Below are 24,567 nucleotides of genomic sequence, written 5' to 3'. Positions count from 1 at the left end.
TAAACATCCTGTGTACGGATACAAGGTCAGAGATAAATTTCCTAGAACACCTTAGAGGATTTTTCTGATATCAGAACAGGAGTAAGATGCTCTTCAACTGTGTTCTTGGATAAATCAGTAGGACCTGGCAAATGAAACTGATGAAAACCGAGTACAGCCCTTGAGAATTAGAAATAAATTCAAAGGCATCATAGTACACTACCTATCTTTTGCTGATAGCATTTTCCACGTCATTTAACAGAATGCAAATGTTAAGATTCAACTCTAATTGTTAAAGGACCTGGTAAGGTCATTATGAAAACGAAAAAGATTCGAAAGCAGTTACGGAACGAATACGTTAACTCGAAACGTCCTATCGAACTTCACACACGAAATACAAAAAACAAAATGAATTTCGTAAAACACTAAGATACGGCCGGCCGGATTGGCCGTGCGGTTCTAGGAGCTACAGTCTGGAACCGATCGACCGCTACGTTCGCAGGTTCGAATCCTCCCTCGGGCATGGATGTGTGTGATGTCCTTAGGTTAGTTAGGTTTAAGTAGTTCTAAGTTCTAGGCGACTGATGACCTCTGAAGTTAAGTCGCATAGTGTTCAGAGCCATTTGAACTAAGATACATCACTATGAAACGGTTCTGAAGCCAGTGGTTAACTATGCATCCGAAACCTTATCGCTAAATACAGATAAAGACTTCCTCGAAGAACTGGAGAAAAAAGAGCGCAGAATCATTAGGACAATCATGGGATCCAATTACAAGAGTGGCATCCGCCATAAAAGACCCAACAAGGAAGTCTAAGGCAAAATAGAAAAAGTTACAGAGTCAACCCGCAGAAAATATGTACGATTTTACGGTTCCCTCAGACGAAAGAATGAGAACATGTTGACCAAGAAGATTTCCCTGTGTTTTTTATTCGATCACGGAACCACAATGCCTTGATTTACAAACACTAACGAAGACCTCCAACTCTGCAAATCGATCCTGAAGGGGCCTGTGACATGGATCTGTTCCTTAAGACGCTAGTGATGAGTGGGCTACACCGAGGCGTGCAACTAAAAAGAATAAGCAGTGACCCTTGAACGGAGAAGCGAAAGCAAGCACTCTCACAAAGAATTAATGAAATATGGGCTTCAGAGAAAGGAAAGTTAGCTGCCAAATGTAAAGAACACGTGACTTGGTCTAAATGGCCAGACCGAAATAATAATAAAACAAGAGTTGACTGAAAAGTAATGCCTCCACCTTCGTAACTCTTCAACAGTTGGCAGCATTGGTATGCAGCAGGTACTGGCTTGTTCCGTAGCCTCCAGTTGGCGGGAAGCCTTAGCACTGAACGGTTGTGTTGTTACAGTGTAAAGTATGGAACCATGCGCAGACGGTCGGTCAATGCGATTTAAGCAACGTGCAGTTATTGAATTCTTAACAGCAGAAGGTGTCACCCCAAAAGAGATTCATCAGAGAATGAAAGCAGTTTATGGTGATTGTGTTGATGTGAGTACTGTGCTTCGTTGGGCGAGTAACTTTTAAAGATGTTGACGCGGAAACATCTGACCTGCGTGACAAACAGAGTTGTACGTCCTGTGACAGCAACCATAGAGTTTCACAAGCAAGAAAAATGTTGACAGATTGATTCAGGACGATCGTCGTGTCACTCAGAGAAATTGCAAGCACAATCGGAATTTCATAAGAACGTGTGGGTCACATTATTGCTTTTCTTGGCTATCAGAAGATCTGTGCACGATGGATTCCCTGGATGCTGACATCTGAAATGAAAGCGCACAGACTTGAAATTTGCCAGGAAATCCTCTCGCTTTACGAGAATGAAGGTGACGCCTTTCTCCATTTAATTGTGACAGGAGACGAAATGTGGGCACACAATTACGACCCTGAGACGAAACGTCAGTCCATGGAATGTCGACACAAAGACTCGCCCCAGAAATAGAAATTCAAGACGGTGCCCTCAGCTGGAAAAGTTTTGGCCACAGGGTTCTGGGACGCAGATGGTGTCATCCATGTTGATTTCCTTGAACAACAATAAATTCAGGGTGTTATATCAAAATGCTACGAACTCTGAAACGATGGCTAACAGGGGTCCGAAAGGAAAAGGGAAATGTTTTCCTGCAACATGATAATGTTAAACACCACACTTCATTTGCCACCACAGCAGAACTTCAGCGACTGATTCTCACCACCGTACGGCATCCTCAATACAGTCCAGATTTCGCACCGTCTGACTTCCACCTGTTCCCGATAATATACGATTTGCGGGGACATAATTATGTTTCTGATGAAGACGTTGAGAGAAGTGGGAGACTGTGGTTGCGGAAACAGAGTGTCGATTTGTTCCGTGACGGTTTCAGAAAACTTGTTTATCGTTGGCAGAAATGTATCCAATTGGCTGGTGATTATGTGGAAAAATGAATATTGGTAACGAAAGATCAAATTCTAAGGATTATTTTTGTGTTTGATTTATTAAAATAGTCCCATCCTAACCCAATTAATGAAGGTGGAGGCATTACGTTTCATTAATACCCCGTAATCTTGATATTCTAGTTACGTTAGTCGAAATTCCCAGAATTATGTCATCTTCGTGAGGAGCGAAACTAATTCTGCAGCCTTTTATGCCACCTTCAGAATACGATGGGCCCGCTTCGGCTGGTCGACCGTTGAATGTCGTAAGGGGGAGGGAGACTGGCAGATTTGTGATGGGCCAGTGTCTTTGTCCCATGGCGGTGACTTCACCCCGGGCCGGAAACCGCAGCTACAGACACAGAATGGCAGTCAGTGTGATTTGGCACGAGGAGACGGCTGGTTCCTCCTGGACACGCTCAGTAAGGTTTCCGTGCGAATTTATCTGGGTAAAGGCAAGGGCAAAAGAGCAGAAAAAGGTTCAGGACACTCTCTTGTCCTCAGGCTTCGAAACCGCCCTTAAGGCGGAAGAATCAGTAATGATCAGCGACATGAGGTTGCAGAAGCCAATGGAAACCACTGCATTAAAGACACATAACGTGTGTCGACAGAACGTGTGGCCTATAACTGAAGAAATGACATGATCTCTCCACTGGCAAAAGATTCTGGAATAGTCAGCCAGACGGAACTGCCACGGCGGAGACTATGAGAAAAAGAATGAATAACCAACGAAAGGATAACATTCAACGAATCGGGGGGGTGGAATGTCAGAAGCTTGAACATGGTAGGGAACCTAGAAAACATGAAATGGGAAGTCGAAAGGTTCAATTTAGATGTAGTAGGGGTTAGTGAAGTAAAATGGAATGAAGACAACGATTTATGATTAGATGAGTATAGGGTAAAATCAACAGCAGCATAAAATAGTACAATGGGGGGGGGGGGGGGGCAGAGAGTGGGTTACTGTGAACTGCTCAGTGATATGGTTGTTCTTATCAAAATTGACACAAAAACAACACCGAAGATGAAGCCGAAGATGAAGGGATGGAGAAAGTATATGAGGATATTGAAAGGATATTACAGTACGTAAAAGGAGATGAAAATCTATGGTTCAAGGAATGAGAGAGGAGGAAGACTGAGTTATGTAATGAATTTTAGCTGGTGATAGCGAATATTCTGTTGAAGAATCACAAGAGGATGTGGTATACTTGGGAAAGGCCAGATGATGTGGGAACATTAAAGGTGGATTACATCATGGTCAGACAGAGATTCAAAAATCATATACTGGATTCTAAGGCGTACGCAGGAGCAGATGCAGACTCAGACTACAATGTAGTAGTCACGAAGAGTAGGCTAGGTTTAAGAGATTACCCAGGAAAAATCTATACGCAAAGAGGTGCGATACGAAAATACTAAGGAAAAAAGGGATACACTTGAAGTTCTCTCGCAATACGAAATAGCTCAGTAGACAGTACAGTTGAATTGAGGATGTAGGTTGCAAGTGCTACTCTGAGATCAAGAGGTTGGCACAGGATGTTAACATTTTGCCGGTAACTGTTGTGATTACATCACACAGTTGACTCTCTTAGGAGCAGTTGTAACTCTTGTGTTAGACCGAGCGACTTCTCCCTTCGCCATAGCATTTGTGATTATCTGTATGTCATATTCCATGCCCGGGCGGACGGATGTGGAATGAATTATTTCTGAGCAGTATAGGCAGAGTGGTTTTAAAGATTCCTGGCAGATTAAAACTGTGTACCGGACCTTTGCCTTTCGCGGGCAAGCGCTCTAGGTACAGGCGGAATTAAAGCTGTGAGGACGGGGCTTGGAGTCGTGCTTGGGTAACTCAGTTGGTAGAGCGCTTGCCCGCGAAAGGCAAAGGTCCCGAGTTCAAGTCTCGGTCCGACATACAGTTTTAATCTGCCAGGAAGTTTCATATCCTGACCTATAAAATAAAGAAATAAATTAGAAAAATAATCATACAAAAAAAAGCCACAAAAAGGGGAGTTTAGTTGTTTTACTCTTGCTATTAGCTAATGTTGCGTCGAGGTTATCTGAGACTTGTGTAAATTTCTAGTGCTGTATGACTGACTAAATGATAACGTGTGATCACTGTCCTATTGGTCCAAAAACCTTCCCTGGAACAGAATAGTCTCTTAATACCGTTACTGTGATTATCTAGCAATTTGGTAAAATCCCGCCGTACATGCTTGGTAAAATCCTTTGGGTATCTGCCCCTGTGATATTAGTTTCCAGGAACAAATTATGGCTGTTTCCAGATTACCTGATGAAATATCTGATACATAATGCGACGTTCGTGGATCTCCAGTGGAAGACTGTCAGACGTACTGGTCTGGCTCCATTTGCCGCTGTATTCTGCGTAGTAGGTCTGAAGCTATTGGGGTCCCTGGGTTGTCTACCAAGCTGCGGTCAAAGGAAATTTACTAATACTTGTCAAGTGTTGCTATGTAGCCTTAAGGGTTATTAAAGGCCACCTGATTATGATAGTACTTGAGATGGTTTCATTGCCTGATGTGACAGGCGTGGACGTAAGTCGTAACAAAGTCTTTAATTACCGTTTCGTGGTTACTAGAAAATTTTGTTTTTCGTACTTAGCTGTGTAAATAATTATTATGGTTTTACAGTTTTTCTGATCAAGCAGTTTCTAGTAAAATTTAATTATGTAAAAGGTGAACATGATTTACAGACTTTTGGTTAAGTAATTTCAAGGAATTTAAAATTTTAAAATGATATTTAGCTGTCAGTTTCCATGAATTATGTAACTGAGTGTTATTTGCTTAGTATCGACTTGGATATGTGACATATAGAAAGTGTGTCCATAGAGCAAGATTGTAATCAATGATTTAATTTGTAATCACTGGTGAACATTTGGGTTTAATAAAAGTTGAAACACTCAATCCTCACTCCATATTACCTTCTGGTACATAAAGTAGCGATAGTGGTCAGCCACACTCCCAAAGAAGCAGCTCTACGTAATAAGGCAAACAGTGGTTAGAGCATCGAGAGAGTTTTATAAAATGGTTCAAATGCCTCTGAGCACTATGGGACTCAACTACTGTGGTCATCAGTCCCCTAGAACTTAGAACTACTTAAAGCTAACTAACCTTTGGACATCACACACATCCATGCCCGAGGCAGGATTCGAACCTGCGACCGTAGCAGTCGCGCGGTTCCGGACTGCGCGCCTAGAACCGCTAGACCACCGCGGCCGGCAGAGTTTTATACACTAATACCCTTTCACTATTTACCACCTCATTCATCCAGTGTCACGCGGTGGTTTTCCGTCACGATGCAGTCAACAACTACAGTGATTTCAGTTATCACTGCGCGCTGTTCGTCCGACTGGCGAGTAAATCGTATCTTCCGACTGCATTCGTAGTCAAGCCACTGGAAGAAACATGCTTTATCATTATGGATCTTCGCTCAGTGATGAATTTCAATAGTCTTCGTGCTGTATTGTGCTAGTAGTGCACGTTAATGTGACTGCACCAAGTGTTGTGTCACACCGCGCACGTGTGTGTTTGAATCGGCTGCAGCTGTATCAGCGAGGGCCGGCCGCTGGAGCCACCTGGGGGAGGCATGCACGCAGCCTGCCGGCCACTCGCGCATATATATATGCGCGGAGCAGCGCTGAGTGACCCTCTCTATGTTCATCCCGTCGTGCCGTGCACACCAGTCGCTCTGTGTCTCGTAATGTGTGGATCCACGAGAGCCTTAGTTCTGTTATTGTTCGCCGGCCGGAGTGGCCGAGCGGTTGTAGGCGCTACAGTCCGGAACCGCGCGACTGCTACGGCAGCTGAACTCCACGGCCTTAGCATCTATTCGTTACTGATGCCCATAATGACGCTCATATAGTCTCCGTGGTGCGCGACGCAGTTATCTGTTTGGCTACGGTCAAGGAAGTGTACCAGAACTACTTTTTCACACTTTGAACGTAGGTACACGGCATTTCTATGAATACTACTTCTTCTTTTTTTTTTATTTCAACTAAAGCATCTCGTACCCCTTTCAGCCCACTGGTAATTCAAATACAAGATTTTAAGTTTAATAAATTTCTTTTATTTCCGTCTATGATCACAAAATTCGTAGATCCTTAGACACCGGTTTGGGTCAGCGATGGAGATCTTCATATCTGTTTTAAATTGAAATCTTTCATTGAGTTTCGGTGGGGAGGTTTGTTTCTCTTCAATGCGAAAAAAAATTCTGGCACAAGTATTTTGGTCCAAACATGGACATAATCTTAGCTGCAAACTTGTGAAATTTTAGAAATCTACGTTAACGAAAAAATTTTATGTTAATCTCCAAGACTTATTTGGTTATGAAACTGATGACTTAACTGCCTGTCACATTGTAGGTCTATGAGTTCTGACTATAGGTATTTATGCTGCCTGATATATTATAAATTGATAATGTTGTTTTACACCTTCGCTTTGAAGTTCCTACTACAGCCAGAAGACGGCTTCTCTTCCATTTTAAAAGAACCGCTCACCACTTTAAGCACTGCGTCGTTAAGTGTACACGATTGCGTTTAAGGATACGGCGAACTTGCTATTCATCTTAATCCTAGAGTAACAAGGTGCTAATCCCGAGACATAAATAACAAGGTGGGGTAAATATTTACCCCACGTTTTTCTGAATTATTTGTTTCACAAAAGAGGTTATAGAATAACATAAAGTAATAATCACACAATATGAAACATTTATTACGAAGTATACTTATGTTTTATAATATGACAAAGCAAATCATAACTATAATATCAATGCATTTTATTGTATCATGGTTGTCATATACAGAAATATGTCACTGCACTTATCTATTGCATTCAGTTACCCCGTTATGTTATGACATTGCAAAACACAATAGAATAAATCAAAAGGCATAAGAATCATTGAAGAAAACAACATCTAAATTGGTAAAAAGTATAAAGCTAACAACTACGAGAAAATAGTTCCTCATGTGAAAGGAAACACAGATTTTATAAATTATTTTCAAAATTTGATGATATTTTGAATATACCAAACATTTAAAAATAACAGGGGTGGCAACTTTGACAAATTTTTTCCGATGGTCTTTGCACACTGGATTCGAACAGACACAGCATTCAAAGGAACTTTTCCAGTCTTCTTTCCGACTGCTAAGAAAGCATCGTCCACTTTTTTGAGATCGTTTCTGGTTGTGCTGCTGATCTTGGATTACCGCTTGAAATATCGCTCCCAAAATTTGTCAAAATCTGTTCCATGGTTATGCGAAGCTCTTTGGGTAAATTTTTTCTCGTGATTCTGTCCTTCATTTCCGCTTCAATCAGCCCGAATGCCAATGACTTGAGAAAATTGCTTGGGTTGTTTGTGCCACCATAATCCTTATACAAGAAAAATCAAATGGCTCTCAGCACTGTCGGACTTAACTTCTGAGGTCATCAGTCCCCTAAAACTTAGAACTACTTAAACCTAACTAACCTAAGGACATCACACACATCCGCGCCCGAGGCAGGATTCGAACCTGCGACCGTAGCGTTCGCGCGGTTCAAGACTGTAGCGCCTAGAACCGCTCGGCCACCCAGGCCGGCTCCTTATACAAAACATAGGCATTTATTCCTGATGCATCTAATAGCCCATACATTTATCGCATTGTCCAGAGCCTGGTTTCTCGCGCTGTGGTCTTGTTGTGGCATAGTAAATCAAACGCATCGACTCCCTCTTTGTTTTCATTGTAGAAAAGTACTATTTTCGATTTCTTTGTCTTGTCATCTATTTCACCCATCTCATGCATCGTTGACAAAAGAACAACGCTTTTATTTTTCCTTAGAATGTATGACTCCAACATTTTTTTCTCTCCTGTAAATGAATACAGGTGAAGAAACTGGCCTATTCTTGGTCTGAAGCAGGGATTCAGCTATTTCTGGTTTATTCGTGCGTAAGGTGCCAACCATTGTCAACTTTTTGTCAGCCAGTTTGGCGGCTACTTCGCAAGAAGCAAACCAGTTGTCCATTGTAATGTTCCGGTTGGTTACATATACAGTTTCACATAATTTCACACATAATATGTAGGAACTGAAACACATTTGTCCCTAGTCTCTTTCCCCAAATATGGAATTCCTTCACAAAAATAATACGTCTTCGCGTCACATAATGAAATTATCTTTAGCCCATTTTTGTCCGGCTTGACTGGCAGATACATTTTGAATGGGCATCTGCCTCGGAAGCTAAGGAGTGTCTCGTCAATGGTTAGGAGGGCAGAGGGAGTGTACAATTCTTGACTATGTTTGACAGACATACACCATAAATCACGTAATGCAGTGAACTTGTCGGCCGTTCTTCTTTGCAATCAAGTATGCTGGTCATCAAATCTTAGATTATTGATCAAAAACTCGAATCGGGTTATCGTCATTACTCCCCGGAAAAATGGGAACCCGTATACTACAGACCACGCATCAGTACGATTCAGATGCGCATTTTTTAGAGCTCCACTCGTAAAAAGTATACCGAATAAAGCTTTTATTTCGTTTTGATTGGTATCTCCAATATACCACTGCGCTGATGTGAATTTTTCCTTTGAATTAGCGATTTTTTAAAATTGTGTACGTAACTATTAGTGAAACCATCTCACTAATAAACAACAGTTCAAATAATTTCAAGGGAGACGTTTCGTTTATTGCTTTGCCTAGTGCACCAAGTGCATGTACCACTATATTCTTTGCTGGCACTAACGACGCTTTTTTGTGGAAGGGATGTGTGTTCCAACAGTACCCATTTCTGCCATATAAAATTTTCCTTACTTGGCTATCTCCTTCGTCTGATGAATCAACCTCAAATGGCGGTACATCGAATTCGTCATCTCCTGGTCGTCTGTGATATGACCGTCTTCAGGTTCACACATCTTCGTCTGATTCACTGTAATGTACGTTTTCAGCCTCTGAACGCTCAAATTCTCTTACTATTTGCTCTGGAGTTCTTAACAGTTCATGAGAAGACATTTTCTACGCCTGCAAAAGAAAGTACCACCTATTTTATAAACAAAAAATTTAACGTAAATAACAAGGTGGGGTGATTTTTTACCCTGAACACAAAATTACACACTTTACCTGTTAAAGGAGCATGGAAAATAAAACCTGAGAGATTATAGCCTCCTCAACGTGAACAACAATACTGACTGGAAAGGTAAACAATGGCTCCCGTCCGAGTAGCTAGTGGTACCAACATAGGATAAAAAATTACCGTGAGAGCTCACTAATCAGGCGCTGAGAGAACAGGCTTGCTTTAGATAACGTAGATAATATAAATTAAAGGAAAAAATGGAAAAAATACATGCTAGGAAAATCTCGACGGTTTCTCTGCCATGATTTACGCCAGCGGTGGAGGGCTGGCACCAGTCTGTAGTACTCCAAAGTGACAAGTGTGCTCTTTCGAGGGGATGGTTACAAGTATGAGGATCTAACAATGTGTTTGGTGAGCTTATAATGAAAGTTTTAGGGACGCGCAATGAGTAGGAAGGCCTGTAATCGCAACAGTTTATGGATGAGAGTACTCTGTCGACCATTTGTCGGTGTTAGCAAGATTAGACAAGAGCTTGACGGCTGAAAGTGAGTTTGCAGAGTGGCAGTCATTACGCAGAAAGCGGCAGCCATAGGTGGACGCTGTGAGGCCGGCACGCAGGTGGCCGCCACGTAATTAATGAGCGAGCCTGAGAGCGGAAGAGGACTTGGCAGGCCTGCTGCCGCCAGCACAGGTGCCTCCTGCACACGCGAGCTGCTCTGCGGCTGGCGTCGACCAGCCGGGAAGCCGCCACATTTGTGGGCCAGCTCCATTCTGTGTCTACAGCACCCAGCACGCAACATTGACTGGTTGATGTGCATTTCACTGCGGATTACGCGTGAGGATTGCTATAAAAATTACGGTAATTTTTATTTTTAGGAAATAATTGTATTTATTCTGCTACTTCAATTTTATCCTAAAAAACATAGTCCCCGTCAGATATTACACAGCGTGCTGCACAATTCATGTTACAGACTTCTAAAAGGTTGCAAGGGAGTCTTAGTAGAAAGAGTTTTGCACAGGAACCCATGTCCGGAAACGTCATTTAGCGGCGCTACAGGATGTCGAAGTTAGAGGCGCTGCCGCCTGTAAATGCATGTATATACAGGGTGATTCCATGATGATGATACAGACTGTCTAGGAGCCGGCCGGTGTGGCCGAGCGGTTCTAGGCGCTTCAGTCGGGAACCGCGCGACCTCTACGGTCGCAGGTTCGAATCCTGCCTCAGGCATGAATGTGTATGATGTCCTTAAGTTACTTAGGTTTAAGTAGTTCTGAGTTCTAGGGGACTGATGACCTCAGATGTTAAGTCCCATAGTGCTCAGAGCCATTTGAACCATTTGAACTGTCTAGGATGACGGAGAAGGATAAATGTATCAATTTGATGTGAGGTCCCCTCTCCCGGAAACAAACGAGTCGAAAGTTATAAGCGAAAATCATTCTGACACTGGATTACATATACTGGTACTATTGTTGCTGGGACTGTAGGGTAGGCAACTTCAGAGATGATAGGATGGATCAAAGCAAAGAAGGAATGAATGTCTGTTAAACACTGAATCTTGAAAGTATACCTTAAGAGCTACGACCACTTGTTCAATAGAGGAGATGTTTTTCACAGTAGCGATGATCATCAAGTGCTAATAGCTCCTCAGATGCGCATTATAGAGCCAATGGTTACTTGACATATTTCCTTGTTTTAGCTCGTGCCTTCCACCTATGAAAACTACCTATCGTACAATCTTAGCAACAACAGTACCGGTACATGCAATCCAGTGTCAGAGATGTCATAACGGTTTTCGCTCATAATTAAGTTATATATTATAACATACACTAAGGCGCCAAATAAACGGATATAGGCATGCGTATTCAAATACTGAGATACGTAAACAAGCAAAATACGGTGCTGCGAACGGCAACGCCTATAGAAGACAACAAATGTCTGTCGCAGTTGTTAGATCGGTTACTCCTGCTACAATGGCTCGTTATCATGATTTAAGTGAGTTTGAACGTGATGTTAAGAGTTGTCGCAGGAGCGATAGGACAGAGCATCTACGAGGTAGCGATGAAGTGGCGATATTCCCGTACGACCGTTTCACGAGTTTACCGTGAATATCAGGAATCCGGTAAAACGGCAAAATCTACATCTACATCCATACTTCGCAAGCCACCTGACGGTGTGTGGCGGAGGGTACCCTGAGTACCTCTATCGGTTCTCCCTTCTATTCCAGTCTCGTATTCTTCGTGGAAAGGATTGTCGATAAGCCTCTGTGTGGGCTCTAATCTCTCTGATTTTATCCTCATGGTCTCTTCGCGAGATATACGTAGGAGGGAGCAATATACTGCTTGACTTTTCGGTGAAGGAATGTTCTCGAAACTTCAACAAAAGCTCGTACGAGCTACTGAGCGTCTCTCTTGCAGAGTCTTCCACTGGAGTTTATCTATCATCTCCGTAACGCTTTCGCGATTACTAAATGATCCTGTAACGAAGCGCGCTGCTCTCCGTTGGATCTTCTCTACCTCTTCTATCAACCCTATCTGGTACGGATCCCACACTCCTGAGAGGTATTCAAGCAGTGGGCGAACAAGCGTACTGTAACCTACTTCCTTTGTTTTCGGATTGCATTTGCTTAGGATTCTTCTAATGAATCTCAGTCTGGCATCTCCTTTACCGACGATCAACTTTATATGATCATTCCATTTTAAATCACTCCTAATGCGTACTCCCAGATAATTTATGGAATTAACTGCTTTTAGTTGCTGACCTGCTATTTTGTAGCTAAATGATAAGGGATCTACCTTTCTATGTATTCGCAGCACATTACACTCGTCTACATTGAGATTGAATTGCCATTCCCTGCACCATGCGTCAATTCGCTGCAGATCCTCCTGCATTTCAGTACAATTTTCCATTGTTACAACCTCTCGATACACCACAGCATCATCTGCAAAAAGCCTCAGTGAACTTCCGATGTCATCCACAAGGTCATTTATGTATATTGTGAATAGCAACGGTCCTATGACACTCCCCTGCGGCACACCTGAAATCACTCTTACTTCGGAAGACTTCTCTCCATTGAGAATCCGGCATCGTTGGAAAATCCTACAGGAACGGGACCAACGACGACTAAAGAGAATCATTCAATGTGACAGAATTGCTGTAGATTTCAATACTGGACTGTCAACATGGGTCAGCGTACGACCCATACAACGAAACATCATATATATGTGCTTTTGGAACCGAAGGACCACTAGAGTACCCTTGATGACTGCACGAAAAAAAGCTTTACGGCTCACCTGGGCCCATCAACACCGACATTGGAATGTTGATGACTGGAAACATGTTGCATGGTCGGACGAGTCTCGTTTCAAATTCTATCAAACGGATGGACGCGGGTGTGGGGACAACCTCATAAATTCATGCACCCTGCAAGTCAGTAGGGGTCTGTTCAAGCTGGTCGAGGCTCTTTAATGGTTTGGGGCGTGTGCAGTTGGAGTTACATGGGACCCTGATGCGTGTAGCTATGACTCTGACAGGTGACATGTACGTAAGCATCCTGTCTGATCACCTGCATCCATTCATATCCACTGTGCGTTCCGGCGGACTTGTCCAATTCCTGCAGGAAAATGTGATACCCCACACGTCCATATTTGATGTAGAGTTGCTCCAGTTTAAGCACTTCCGCTGGCCACCAAACTCCATAGACATCAACATTATTGCTCGTATCTGACATGCCTTGCAACGTGCTGTTCAGAGGAGATCTCCACATTCTCGTACTCTTTCCTATTTATGGACATCCCCGCAGGATTGATGGTGTCAGCTCCCTCCAGCACTACTTCAGACATTAGTCGAGTCTACGCCACGTCGTGTTGCGGCACTTCTGCGTGCTCGCGGGGGCCGTACATTATATTAGACAGTTGTACCAATTTGTTTGGCTCTTCAAAGAACACTACTGTCCATTAAAATTGCTACACCACGAAGATAGGTCACCGTGGTCTAGGGATGCCGGCACGGTAGCTCAGCGTGTTCGGTCAGAGGGTTAGCTGCCCTCGTTAATAAAAAAACTGTGTTAATCGATCAACAACGAACTTAAATGGATGTCTTAAGACGTCCGCCCCGAGCAGATGCAACGAACGAAACCGAACAAAATGAGATTAAAAAAAAAAAGGGGTAGCGTCATTGATTCATAATCAAAACGTCTTCGGTCCAGGGTTCAATCCCCGCCACTGCCTAAATTTTGATAAATAATCAGGATTGGTGGCCGAAGACTTCCGGCAGAAGAAGTCAGCCTCATTCTGCCAACGGCCTTGTCAAAGAGGGCGGAGGAGCGGATAGAGGTTCAGGGCACTCTCTTGTCCTAGGGGTGGGAAATTGCTCCTAAAGGCGGAAGAATCAGCAATGATCAACGACATGAGGATGCAGAAGGCAATGGAAACCACTGCATTAAAGACACGTAACGTGTATCCACAGGACATGTGGCCTGTAATTGAAGAAGTGTCATCATGATCTCTCCATTGGCAAAAGATTCCGGAATAGTCCCCCATTCGGATCTCCGGGAGGGGACTGCCAAGGGAGAGGTTACCATGAGAAAAAGATTGAATAATCAACGAAAGGATAGCGTTCTACGAGTCGGGGCGTGGAATGTCAGAAGCTTGAACGTAGTAGGGAAACTAGAAAATCTGAAAAGGGAAATGCAAAGGCTCAATCTAGATATAGTACGGGTCAGTGAAGTGAAGTGGAAGGAAGACAAGGATTTCTGGTCAGATGAGTATCGGGTAATATCAACAGCAGCAGTAAATTGTTTAACAGGTGTAGGATTCGTTATGAATACGAAGGTAGGGCAGAGGGTGTGTTACTGTGAACAGTTCAGTGACCCGGTTGTTCTAATCTGAATCGACAGCAGACCAACACCGACAACGATAGTTCAGGTATACATGCCGACGTCGCAAGCTGAAGATGAACAGATAGAGAAAGTGTATGAGGATATTGAAAGGGTAATGCAGTATGTAAAGGGGGACGAAAATCTAATAGTCATGGGCGACTGGAATGCAGTTGTAGGGGAAGGAGTAGAAGAAAAGGTTACAGGAGTATATGGGCTTGGGACAAGGAACGAAAGAGGAGAAAGACTAACTGAGTTCTGTAACAAGTTTCAGCTAGTAATAGCACATACCCTGTTCAAGAATCACAAGAGGAGGAGGTATACTTGGTAAAGGCCGGGAGATACGGGAAGATTTCAATTAGATTACATCATGGTCAGACAGGGATCCGAAATCAGATACTGGATTGTAAGGCGTACCCAGGAGCAGATATAGACTCAGATCACAATATAGTAGTGATGAAGAGTAGGCTGAAGTTCAAGACATTAGTCAGGAAGAATCAATACCCAAAGAAGTGGATACGGAAGTACTAAGGAATGACGAGATACGTTTGAAGTTCTCTAACGCTATAGATACAGCAATAAGGAATAGCGCAGTAGGCAGTACAGTTGAAGAGGAATGGGCATCTCTAAAAAGGGCCATCACAGAAGTTGAGAAGGAAAACATAGGTACAAAGAAGGTAGCTGCGAAGAAACCATGGGTAACAGAAGAAATACTTCAGTTGATTGATGAAAGGAGGAAGTACAAACACGTTCCGGGAAAATCAGGAATACACAAATACAAGTCGCTAAGGAATGAAATAAATAGGAAGTGCAGGGAAGCTAAGAGGAAATGGCTGCAGGAAAAATGTGAAGACATCGAAAAAGATATGATTGTCGGAAGGACAGACTCAGCATACAGGAAAGTCAAAACAACCTTTGGTGACATTAAAAGCAACGGTGGTAACATTAAGAGCGCAACGGGAATTCCACTGTTAAATTCAGAGGAGAGAGCAGATAGGTGGAAAGAATACATTGAAAGCCTCTATGAGGGTGAAGATTTGTCTGAAGAAGAAAGAGTCGATTTAGAAGAGATAGGGGATTCAGTTTTAGAATCGGAATTTAAAAGAGCTTTGGAGGATTTACGGTCAAATAAGGCAGAAGGGATAGATAACATTCCATCAGAATTTCTAAAATCATTGGGGGAAGTGACAACAAAACGACTATTCACGTTGGTGTGTAGAATATATGAGTCTGGCGACATACCATCTGACTTTCGGAAAAGCATCATCCACACAATTCCGAAGACGGCAAGAGCTGACAAGTGCGAGAATTATCGTACAATCAGCTTAACAGCTCATGCATCGAAGCTGCTTACAAGAATAATATACAGAAGAATGGAAAAGAAAATTGAGAATGCGCTAGGTGACGATCAGTTTGGCTTTAGGAAAACTAAAGGGACAAGAGAGGCAAAAAAAAAAAATGGCTCTGAGCACTATGGGACTTAACATCTATGGTCATCAGTCCCCTAGAACTTAGAACTACTTAAACCTAACTAACCTAAGGACAGCACATAACACCCAGTCATCACGAGGCAGAGAAAATCCCTGACCCCGCCGGGAATCGAACCCGGGAACCCGGGCGCAGGAAGCGAGAACGCTACAGCGCGACCACGAGCTGCGGACACGAGAGAGGCAATTCTGACGTTACGGCTAATGATGGAAGCAAGGCTAAAGAAAAATCAAGACACTTTCATAGGATTTGTCGACCTGGAAAAAGCGTTCGACATTATAAAATGGTGCAAGCTGTTCGAGATTCTGAAGAAAGTAGGGGTAAGCTATAGGGAGAGACGGGTCATATACAATATGTACAACAACCAAGAGGGAGTAATAAGAGTGGACGATCGAGAACGAAGTGCTCGTATTAAGAAGGGTGTAAGATAAGGCTGTAGCCTTTCACCCCTACTCTTCAGTTTGTATATCGAGGAAGCTATGATGGAAATAAAAGAAAGGTTCAGGAGTGGAATTAAAATACAAGGTGAAAGGATATTAATGATACGATTCGCTGATGACATTGCTATCCTGAGTGAAAGTGAAGAAGAATTAAATGATCTGCTGAGCGGAATGAACAGTCTAATGAGTACACAGTATGGTTTGAGAGTAAATCGGAGAAAGACGAAGGTAATGAGAAGTATTAGAAATGAGAACAAAGAGAAACTTAACATCAGGATCGATGGTCACGAAGTCAATGAAGTTAAGGAATTCTGCTACCTAGTCAGTAAAATAACCAATGACGGACGGAGCAAGGAGGACATCAAAAGCAGACTCGCTATGGCAAAAAAGGCATTTCTGGCCAAGAGAAGTCTACTAATATCAAATACCGGCCTTAATTTGAGGAAGAAATTTCTGAGGATATACGTCTGGAGTACAGCATTGTATGGTAGTGAAACATAGACTGTGGGAAAACCGGAACAGAAGAGAATCGAAGCATTTGAGATGTGGTGCTATAGACGAATGTTCAATATTAGGTGGACTGATAAAGTAAGGAATGAGGAGGTTCTGCGCAGAATCGGAGAGGAAAGGAATATGTGGAAAACACTGATAAGGAGAAGGGATAGGATGATAGGACATCTGCTAAGACATGAGGGAATGACTTCCATGGTACTAGAGGGAGCTGTAGAGGGCAAAAACTGTAGAGGAAGACAGAGATTGGAATACGTCAAGCAAATAATTGAGGTCGTAGGTTGCAAGTGCTACTCTGAGATGAAGAGGTTAGCACAGGAAAGGAATTCGTGGCGGGCCGCATCAAACCAGTCAGTAAACGGACCAAAAAAAACACGAAGATGACATGCTACAGACACAAAATTTAACCGACAGGAAGAAGATGCTGTGATATACAAATGATTACCTTTTCAGAGCATTCACACAAGGTTGCCGCTGGTATTGACACCTACAACGTGCTGACGTGAGGAAAGTTTCCAACCGATTTCTCATACACAAACAGCAGTTGACCGTCATTGCCAGGTGAAACGTTGTTGTGATGCCTTGTGTAAGGAGGAGAAATGCGTACCATCACGTTCCCGACTTTGATAAAAGTCGGATTGTAGCCTATCGCGATTGCGGTTTATCCTATCGTGATATTGCTGCTCGCGTTGGTCGAGATCCAATCACTGTTAGCACAATAATGGAATCGGTGGGTTCAGGAGGGTAATACGGTACGCCGTGCTGGATCCCAACGGCTTCTTATCACTAGCAGTCGAGATGACAGGCATCTTATCCGCATGGCTGTAACGGATCGTGCAGCCACGTCTCGATCTCCGAGTCAACAGATGTTGACGTTTGCAAGACAACAACCATCTGCACGAACAGTTCGACGACGTTTGCAGCAGCATGGACTATCAGCTCGGAGACCATTGCTGCGGTTACCCTTGACGCTGCGTCACAGACAGGAGCGCCTGTGGTGGTATATTCAACGACGAACCTGGGTGCACGAATGGCAAAACGCCTTTTTCTCGGATGAATCCAGGTTCTGTTTACAGCATCATGATGGTCGCATCCATGTTTGGCGACATCGCGGTGAATACACATTGGAAGCATGTATTCGTCGTTGCCATATTGGCGTCTCACCCGGTGTGATGGTATGGGGTGCCATTGGTTACATGTCTCGGTCACATCTTTTTTGCATTGACGACACTTTGAACAGTGGACGTTACATTTCAGATGTGTTACGACCCGTGGCTGTATCCTTCATTCGATCCCTGTGAAACCCTACATTTCAGTAAGATAATGCGCGACCGCATGTTGCACGTCCTGTACGGGCCTTTCTGGATACAGAAAATGTTTGACTGCTGCCATATCCAGCACATTCTCCAGGTCTCTCACCAATTGAAAACGTCTGGTCAATGGTGGCCGAGCAACTGACTCGTCACAATATGCCAGTCACTACTTTTGATGAACTGTGGTATCGTGTTGAAGGTGCATGAGCCATCCAAGCTCTGTTTGACTCAATGCCCAGGTGTATCAAGACCGTTATTACGGCCATAGGTGGTTATTCTGGGTACTGATTTCCCAGGATCTATGCACCTAAATTGCGTGAAAATGTAATCACATGTCAGTTCTAGTATAATATATTTGTCCCATGAGTACCCGTTTATTATCTGCATTTGTTCTTGGTGTAGCAATTTTAATGGCCAGTAGTGTACATTATTCATAAAATATATTACAATTATATTCGGCGAGGGAAGATATACTCAAATAAATGGACGTCTTTCACCATAACAGCTCCATAGGTTGTATAGGTTACGTAAGAAACATTGCCGAGAACGGAGTAACTTTGCAGTGACCGGCGTTCCACGGATGCTTGTACCTGAGCACATATGTAATCCTGCCTCCCGTTGTCTCAGGGATACAGCACAATGTGCACCATTCCCACTCTTTCACAGAAGAATATTTTTCTCTCGGCCCCGCTAGCAGCTATTCCATGTTCCTTTTTCAACCAAGGAATGACCGGTGTGGAGCTTAACGATATCGTCAGTTTGAAGCCTCACAACATCTAAAGTACGCTGTACATTTTGCTTTTTATGGTCTCATGCACTTGTCAGCTATGAAAGTTCTAATGGGAAAGCCATGAAAGCCAAAAGCACCGGACCGCCTGCTCAAATAAGCTGCAGATTAATACTTCAATGGATAGCTGCTTATGAAACCCCGAACAGGCTCTGTCAGTGGTCGGCGGCTAACAGTAATCTGCTTAGCCAAAGATAAATTAGATCTTCCGCTGGCGGCGCCAGCTGCGGCCGGCTGCGCAGAGCGGGTAGGAATTTCGCGCTCCAGAGACCTAAATGTGACGGCAAACAAGGTTTCGCCAGTACATTTCCAATGTGAAAAGCTGATGAGCTAACACAGAGAAGCGCCAGTGCTCCATTAATTTCTGTCCAGTTGCAGTGCAGTAAGTGACTTCTGAGAATAAATTTCCCTTGCTACATGTCTATGGTCAAAAAATTTTGCCTTCAGACTACCGGTTTCGGTCTATAGCCAGTATCTTCAGACCTGCTTTATAAAAACATGTCCAGGATATGAAGCAGATCTGAAAATTGTCATTATAGGCTGAAACCGCTAATCTGAAAAGAGCAAATTGTGACCATAGACGTGTAGTAAAGGAAATTTATTCTGTATTCGGGTCACTGTTCATTTTGCGACCACATCGCATCTTGTGACTTCAGAGAAGCTGTAGGTCATTTAATATTCAAAGATTTCTTACTTCATCTTCCTTCAAAATATGCATTCAAACGTTTTCGGTTTGAGGCTAAAGGTAACTTTAAAGTAAATTTCAGAATGGTAAACAACGGTAGTAACGTAGAACGCTCAAATTAAAAATGATCCTACGTGTTATTTATCTTTTCAAGAAGAAAACGACAATTTCCTTCATCAGATGGAGGTGTTCGTTGGGATCTGCAGAGGACTGATACATAACTACATGATATTAACACTGTAATTTCCATATGAGATTATAATGTTCAAATGCTTGTGAAATCTTATGGAACTTAACTGCTAAGGTCATCAGTCCCTAAGCTTACACACTACTTAACTTAAATTATCCTAAGGACAAACACACACACACACACACACACACACACACACACACACACACACACACTCACACACACACTCATGCCCGAGGGAGGACTCGAGACTCCGCCGGGATCAGCTGCACAGTCCATGACTGCAGCGCCTTAGACCGCTTTGCTAATACCGGTTAAGAGATTATGTGTCTTAGGATTAGTAATTTTATGTGACTACGACAGTTGAGTGCACGGGCGAATTCCAGCAACGACTGATGCATAATATTCTTGGAAGTCAGATGAAACATAATCTGGAGAACTTTGCTTATGGAAAAGTACATACGCTAACTTTCAATAAAGTTTAAGGCCCTAATAAAAGGCGTATCTCTAAATTGTTCTTTAGCAATCTGTAGGTCTCTCCACTGCCTAATATTCTCACCAATAAACGATATATATATCAAAATCTCCCACGACCATTGACCACCATGTCCCGGTGCTGCTGACATTAGTAATCTCTTCCCTTTCCGTCCTTCCCTTCCCTTCCTCTTCCCCCTCTCCCCCTCAATTTACACACTAATCACAGTTTCATTGTTGATGAGTTCTTACGTGTCATTCACGAAGAAGAGTCTTGTGTTAGACGATAAAGCCAATCTCTCGTTTCTTGACATTAAAATGACGGTAGACTTTCTGAAACATAAGGTTTCTAAATTCATGTTACAGTTTTCGTAGTCTTTCATCCGTCTCAGTCCAGTATTAAGTCTCCTTGGCAGTTCCATAACACTGCTGTTTAGAATAAACCGACCTTAAATAACTCCAACAAGACTCCTATTAATTCCATCGCCTCAGTCCTTCATACCTATCAGATCTCTTCTTTAATACAACGGAAAAACAGCCAAGGTTACAAATTTCACTTTTCTTTACTTGAAGACTAGTTTCGGGTCGGGACCCATTTTAAAATTATCTACACAGTCATACTGATATTTCCTAAAATAAAAGAACCATGTCAAGCTAACAAACGTAAACATATGGCAAGGTATTCGTATATACTTTACAAATAATTTATTAAAGATAAGGTATACTTTTGACAGTATAGAAAGGAAAACAAAATTTACAGTTCAATTCAGTTCTTGGAGCATAGCTTAGCAAGATAAATAACCATTTAAAATACCTAAAAGCATAATGAAAACCGAAGTCAAATAGACATCCCCAGCAGATAGAAAGGGGACAATAATAGTTCACAACGTGTGGCCCTTCCTCACAAGCAATGGACATAATAAAATTAACTTACGCATTTAACCGCAGGATAACCAACTAGAACTTTCTGAGTTAATTAAGAGTACTTAAATTCATAAACTAAATAAAGGTCTGTGACCACTCCCGAAAGCAGCTAGTCAATAATGCGAAGCTGGTTGTTGTCGAACTACCAATGTAAATTTCTCAAATCACTTTTCTGTACAATGTGACATACAAAACAGTTCACTCTTGCAGGACATAATGACACCAACAAAATCAGTCACGCTCACAGTACAATAATAACAGGATCACCTAACGCACATAGAAAATCAAATACTGTCACCGTGTAATCAATATTACTCTCTCTTTAGAGAACTGCCCACACGCCCGTTGTGCCACCCATACAACAGCTGTAACACTCTGCACTGTACCCAAGGCCCTTCTGTGTCTAAAAATTACTGATTGTCCGATGTACTGTGAGCACATTTCTTCACTGTACACTGCGCTGCTTTACTCGACTGGTCAAAACACTGCTGTCAGTTACTGAAGCAGCCAGCCGGCGCTACTCTTGTATTCTAAGATCCCCTGTGGGCATCGCCACTGGAATCGCCATTCTGTTACGCGGAAGAGGCACCATCCGCACCACTGGGTTATTTCCGTCCACATAACGGCCACAACCCACGTTGACCGTTGAGCTTCCCTCACGTGAGACATGTTTCTCACCGCGAAGCACGCCAGACGTTACGTCCGACGTGGTCGCCGCACGCTTTGTAACGACTTGTTATATTTCACGCCAGGTGCTGTTCATCGTGATTTGCGGCCTTCGCGCACTCCAGCGGCAATTTCCGGATCCATCTGGTGCAAAAATCACAGTTTCTTTACGAAAATGGACGTGCGTAAAATAGCTGCCATTGTCGAAGAAGAGCAGAGAAAATCGCGAAGAAAATTCTGGACTCGTCTATGGCTTGAACAGAGAATTGCTGGCTGAGGAAAACTGCATAATGCTGTACGACGATCCGAGATACTTAAAAAAAAACTAAACTCTGCTCTACCAGGCCATAAACGCCCAAGGGTACCGACCGGCCGCCGTGTCATCCTCGGCACACAGTCATCATTGGATACGGATATGGGGGGGGGGGGGGGGGGGGGCATGTGGTCAGCACACCTCTTTCCAGGCCGTTTTGTCAGTTTACGAGACCGGAGTCGCTAGTTCTCGATAAAGTAGCTGTTTGCCTCAAAAGGCTGAGTGCACCCCGCTTGCCAGCAACGCTCGTCAGACCGGTGCTAGCCCAGCCCGGCAGCGCTTAACTTCGGTGATCTGACGGAGAACCAGTGTTACTAATGCGGCAAGGAAGTTGGCTGAGATATTAACTAGTAGAAGTTATTCTTTAACAGACTAGAATCTTCATCCAGTTTTCAGTTTTGTACTGAATATAGTTAAAGTATTGCGCCTAACGTCAGTTCATGTTTGCATAATATCCGTATTCGCAATGGTGTATTCACCACTTCCACTCTGAGGTAACGTATTTCATCATTTCGATTTCAAGATCGAGATTCGTTTCGTAATTTCATTTAAATGGAAGAGAAGATTTTTTTCGAAGCTGTTCACCATCACTGACAAACATATTTACTACTAAGATGCAAACATGAGTCAGTCCATAAAACCAAGAGATAGGTGTATATGTTTTACAGAAAATTTCATAATAGCAAAACCTTCCAATATGTAGCTTGTGCAGTCTGGAACCGCGCGACAGCTACGGTCGCAGGTTCGAATCCTGCCTCGGGCGTGGATGCGGGTAATGTCCTTAGATTAGTTAGGTTTAAGTAGTTCTAAGTTCTTGGGAACTGATAACATCAGAAGTTAAGTCTCATAGTGCTCAGAGCCATTTGAACCATTTTTTTTTCTTTTTTTGTAGCTTGTGTTTAGTTTCTGACATAGACTGCCAGTCACGATAACATTTGTAGTGACGGGAAGAATTGCAGTTTTTTTTTCTTTAATCATCAGTCTTTTGACAGTATGAATGATAACCGCCACCAATTCCTCTTCGTCTCAGAGTAGCACTTGCAACCTACGTCCTCAAGTATTTGATGGATGTCTTCCAATCTCTGTCTTTCTCTACAGTTTTTACCCTCTGCACTAGCATGGAGGTTAACTGATGTCCAATTATCCTGTCCCTTCTTCTTGTCAGTCTTTTCCATATACTCCTTTCCTTGCAAATTCTGCGGAGAACCTCTTCATTCCTCACCTTATCGGTCCAGCTAATTTTCAACATTCTTCAGTAGCACCACATCTCAACTACTCCTGTCCTCTTCTGGTTTTCCCTCAGTCCATGTCTCACTGCCATGAAATGCGCCACAAACGCCGCCAACCGCGTACAGGGAAAAACCAGCTTGAATGCTACACTGGTGGATCGAACAGGAAACGAGATCTGCCGCGAATTAATAATTCACGACACAGTTTTAAAAAATCTAAAATTACCCCCGTGTGTGAAAAGGTCATTTTTTCTGCTTTCACGCACCAACCATTGTCATCCCAGATTTCTTTTGTTTATAAACTTTTTTGTAGTTCGATTTATTGATATCTTGGCTTGGTGAGAACAACTACAGATAGGGTGTTAGGTGAACTCCTCCAAGCGCCTGAATACAGAAGCTTGAGAGTGACACATCTAACGAACAAAACGTGACAGAATGTCGTTTCATAGTTACCGAACTGAGTGACTTGTGTAGGCATATACAGAATAGTGCTTTGTGTGCGCTGTGTGGAAAATATGGTAGGCTATAACGATTGTGGAAGATCATAAAGGCGGGAAGATGTGAGCAATAAGCAGTGGGGTAGCAAAAGGAGGACATTCTTCTGGTTAGCGCAAAGAAAAAGTTCAAAATTCAAATTTTAGACTTTCCCTGTGAATGCGATATATGAGGAAACGTGAATGAGCAGCTCATATATTTTGTGCTATCATGGATCTGTCACCACCCCCAACATTTGAGATGTACACTGTTATGCGTTGTCAGGTTTAGTCAAGTGAGTACTGCGTCTTTGAAGCAAGCTGTTGAAGAAACTGTGGTGTCCAACACAGCGGCAGCCTTTGGTGGGTCATGGGGTGAAAAGTGTTACTACCCACAATTGTACAGAGTTGTCGCAACAACATCACTAAAGAATGGAAAGGCGATAATGTTGAATCTTCAAAGAAATACTGCCATGGATACAAAAAAAGCAACCATCTTTATCAATGAGCACTGAATTAATCTGGGTACTTTGATGCAACAAAATCAAATGAATTCTCACAATATGTCAAAGAGCAAAATTAAGGTGTGTCGTTCACGAATTAACTTAGAGCTGGAGACTGAAATCGATTTGCTAATGTGTGAAAGGAGTGTAAGAACTGAAAAATTAGAGCGTTTTAGACATGTGCAAAAGAGTCTGGCTAAGTTTTTATAAAAACTGTTGAGGGGAAACCTGAATACTGCCAA

Source organism: Schistocerca americana, chromosome 1 (assembly GCF_021461395.2).
Source record: "Schistocerca americana isolate TAMUIC-IGC-003095 chromosome 1, iqSchAmer2.1, whole genome shotgun sequence".
In the NCBI taxonomy this organism is placed as follows: Eukaryota; Metazoa; Arthropoda; class Insecta; order Orthoptera; family Acrididae; genus Schistocerca; species Schistocerca americana.
Note: the sequence above shows the minus strand (reverse complement) of the source record.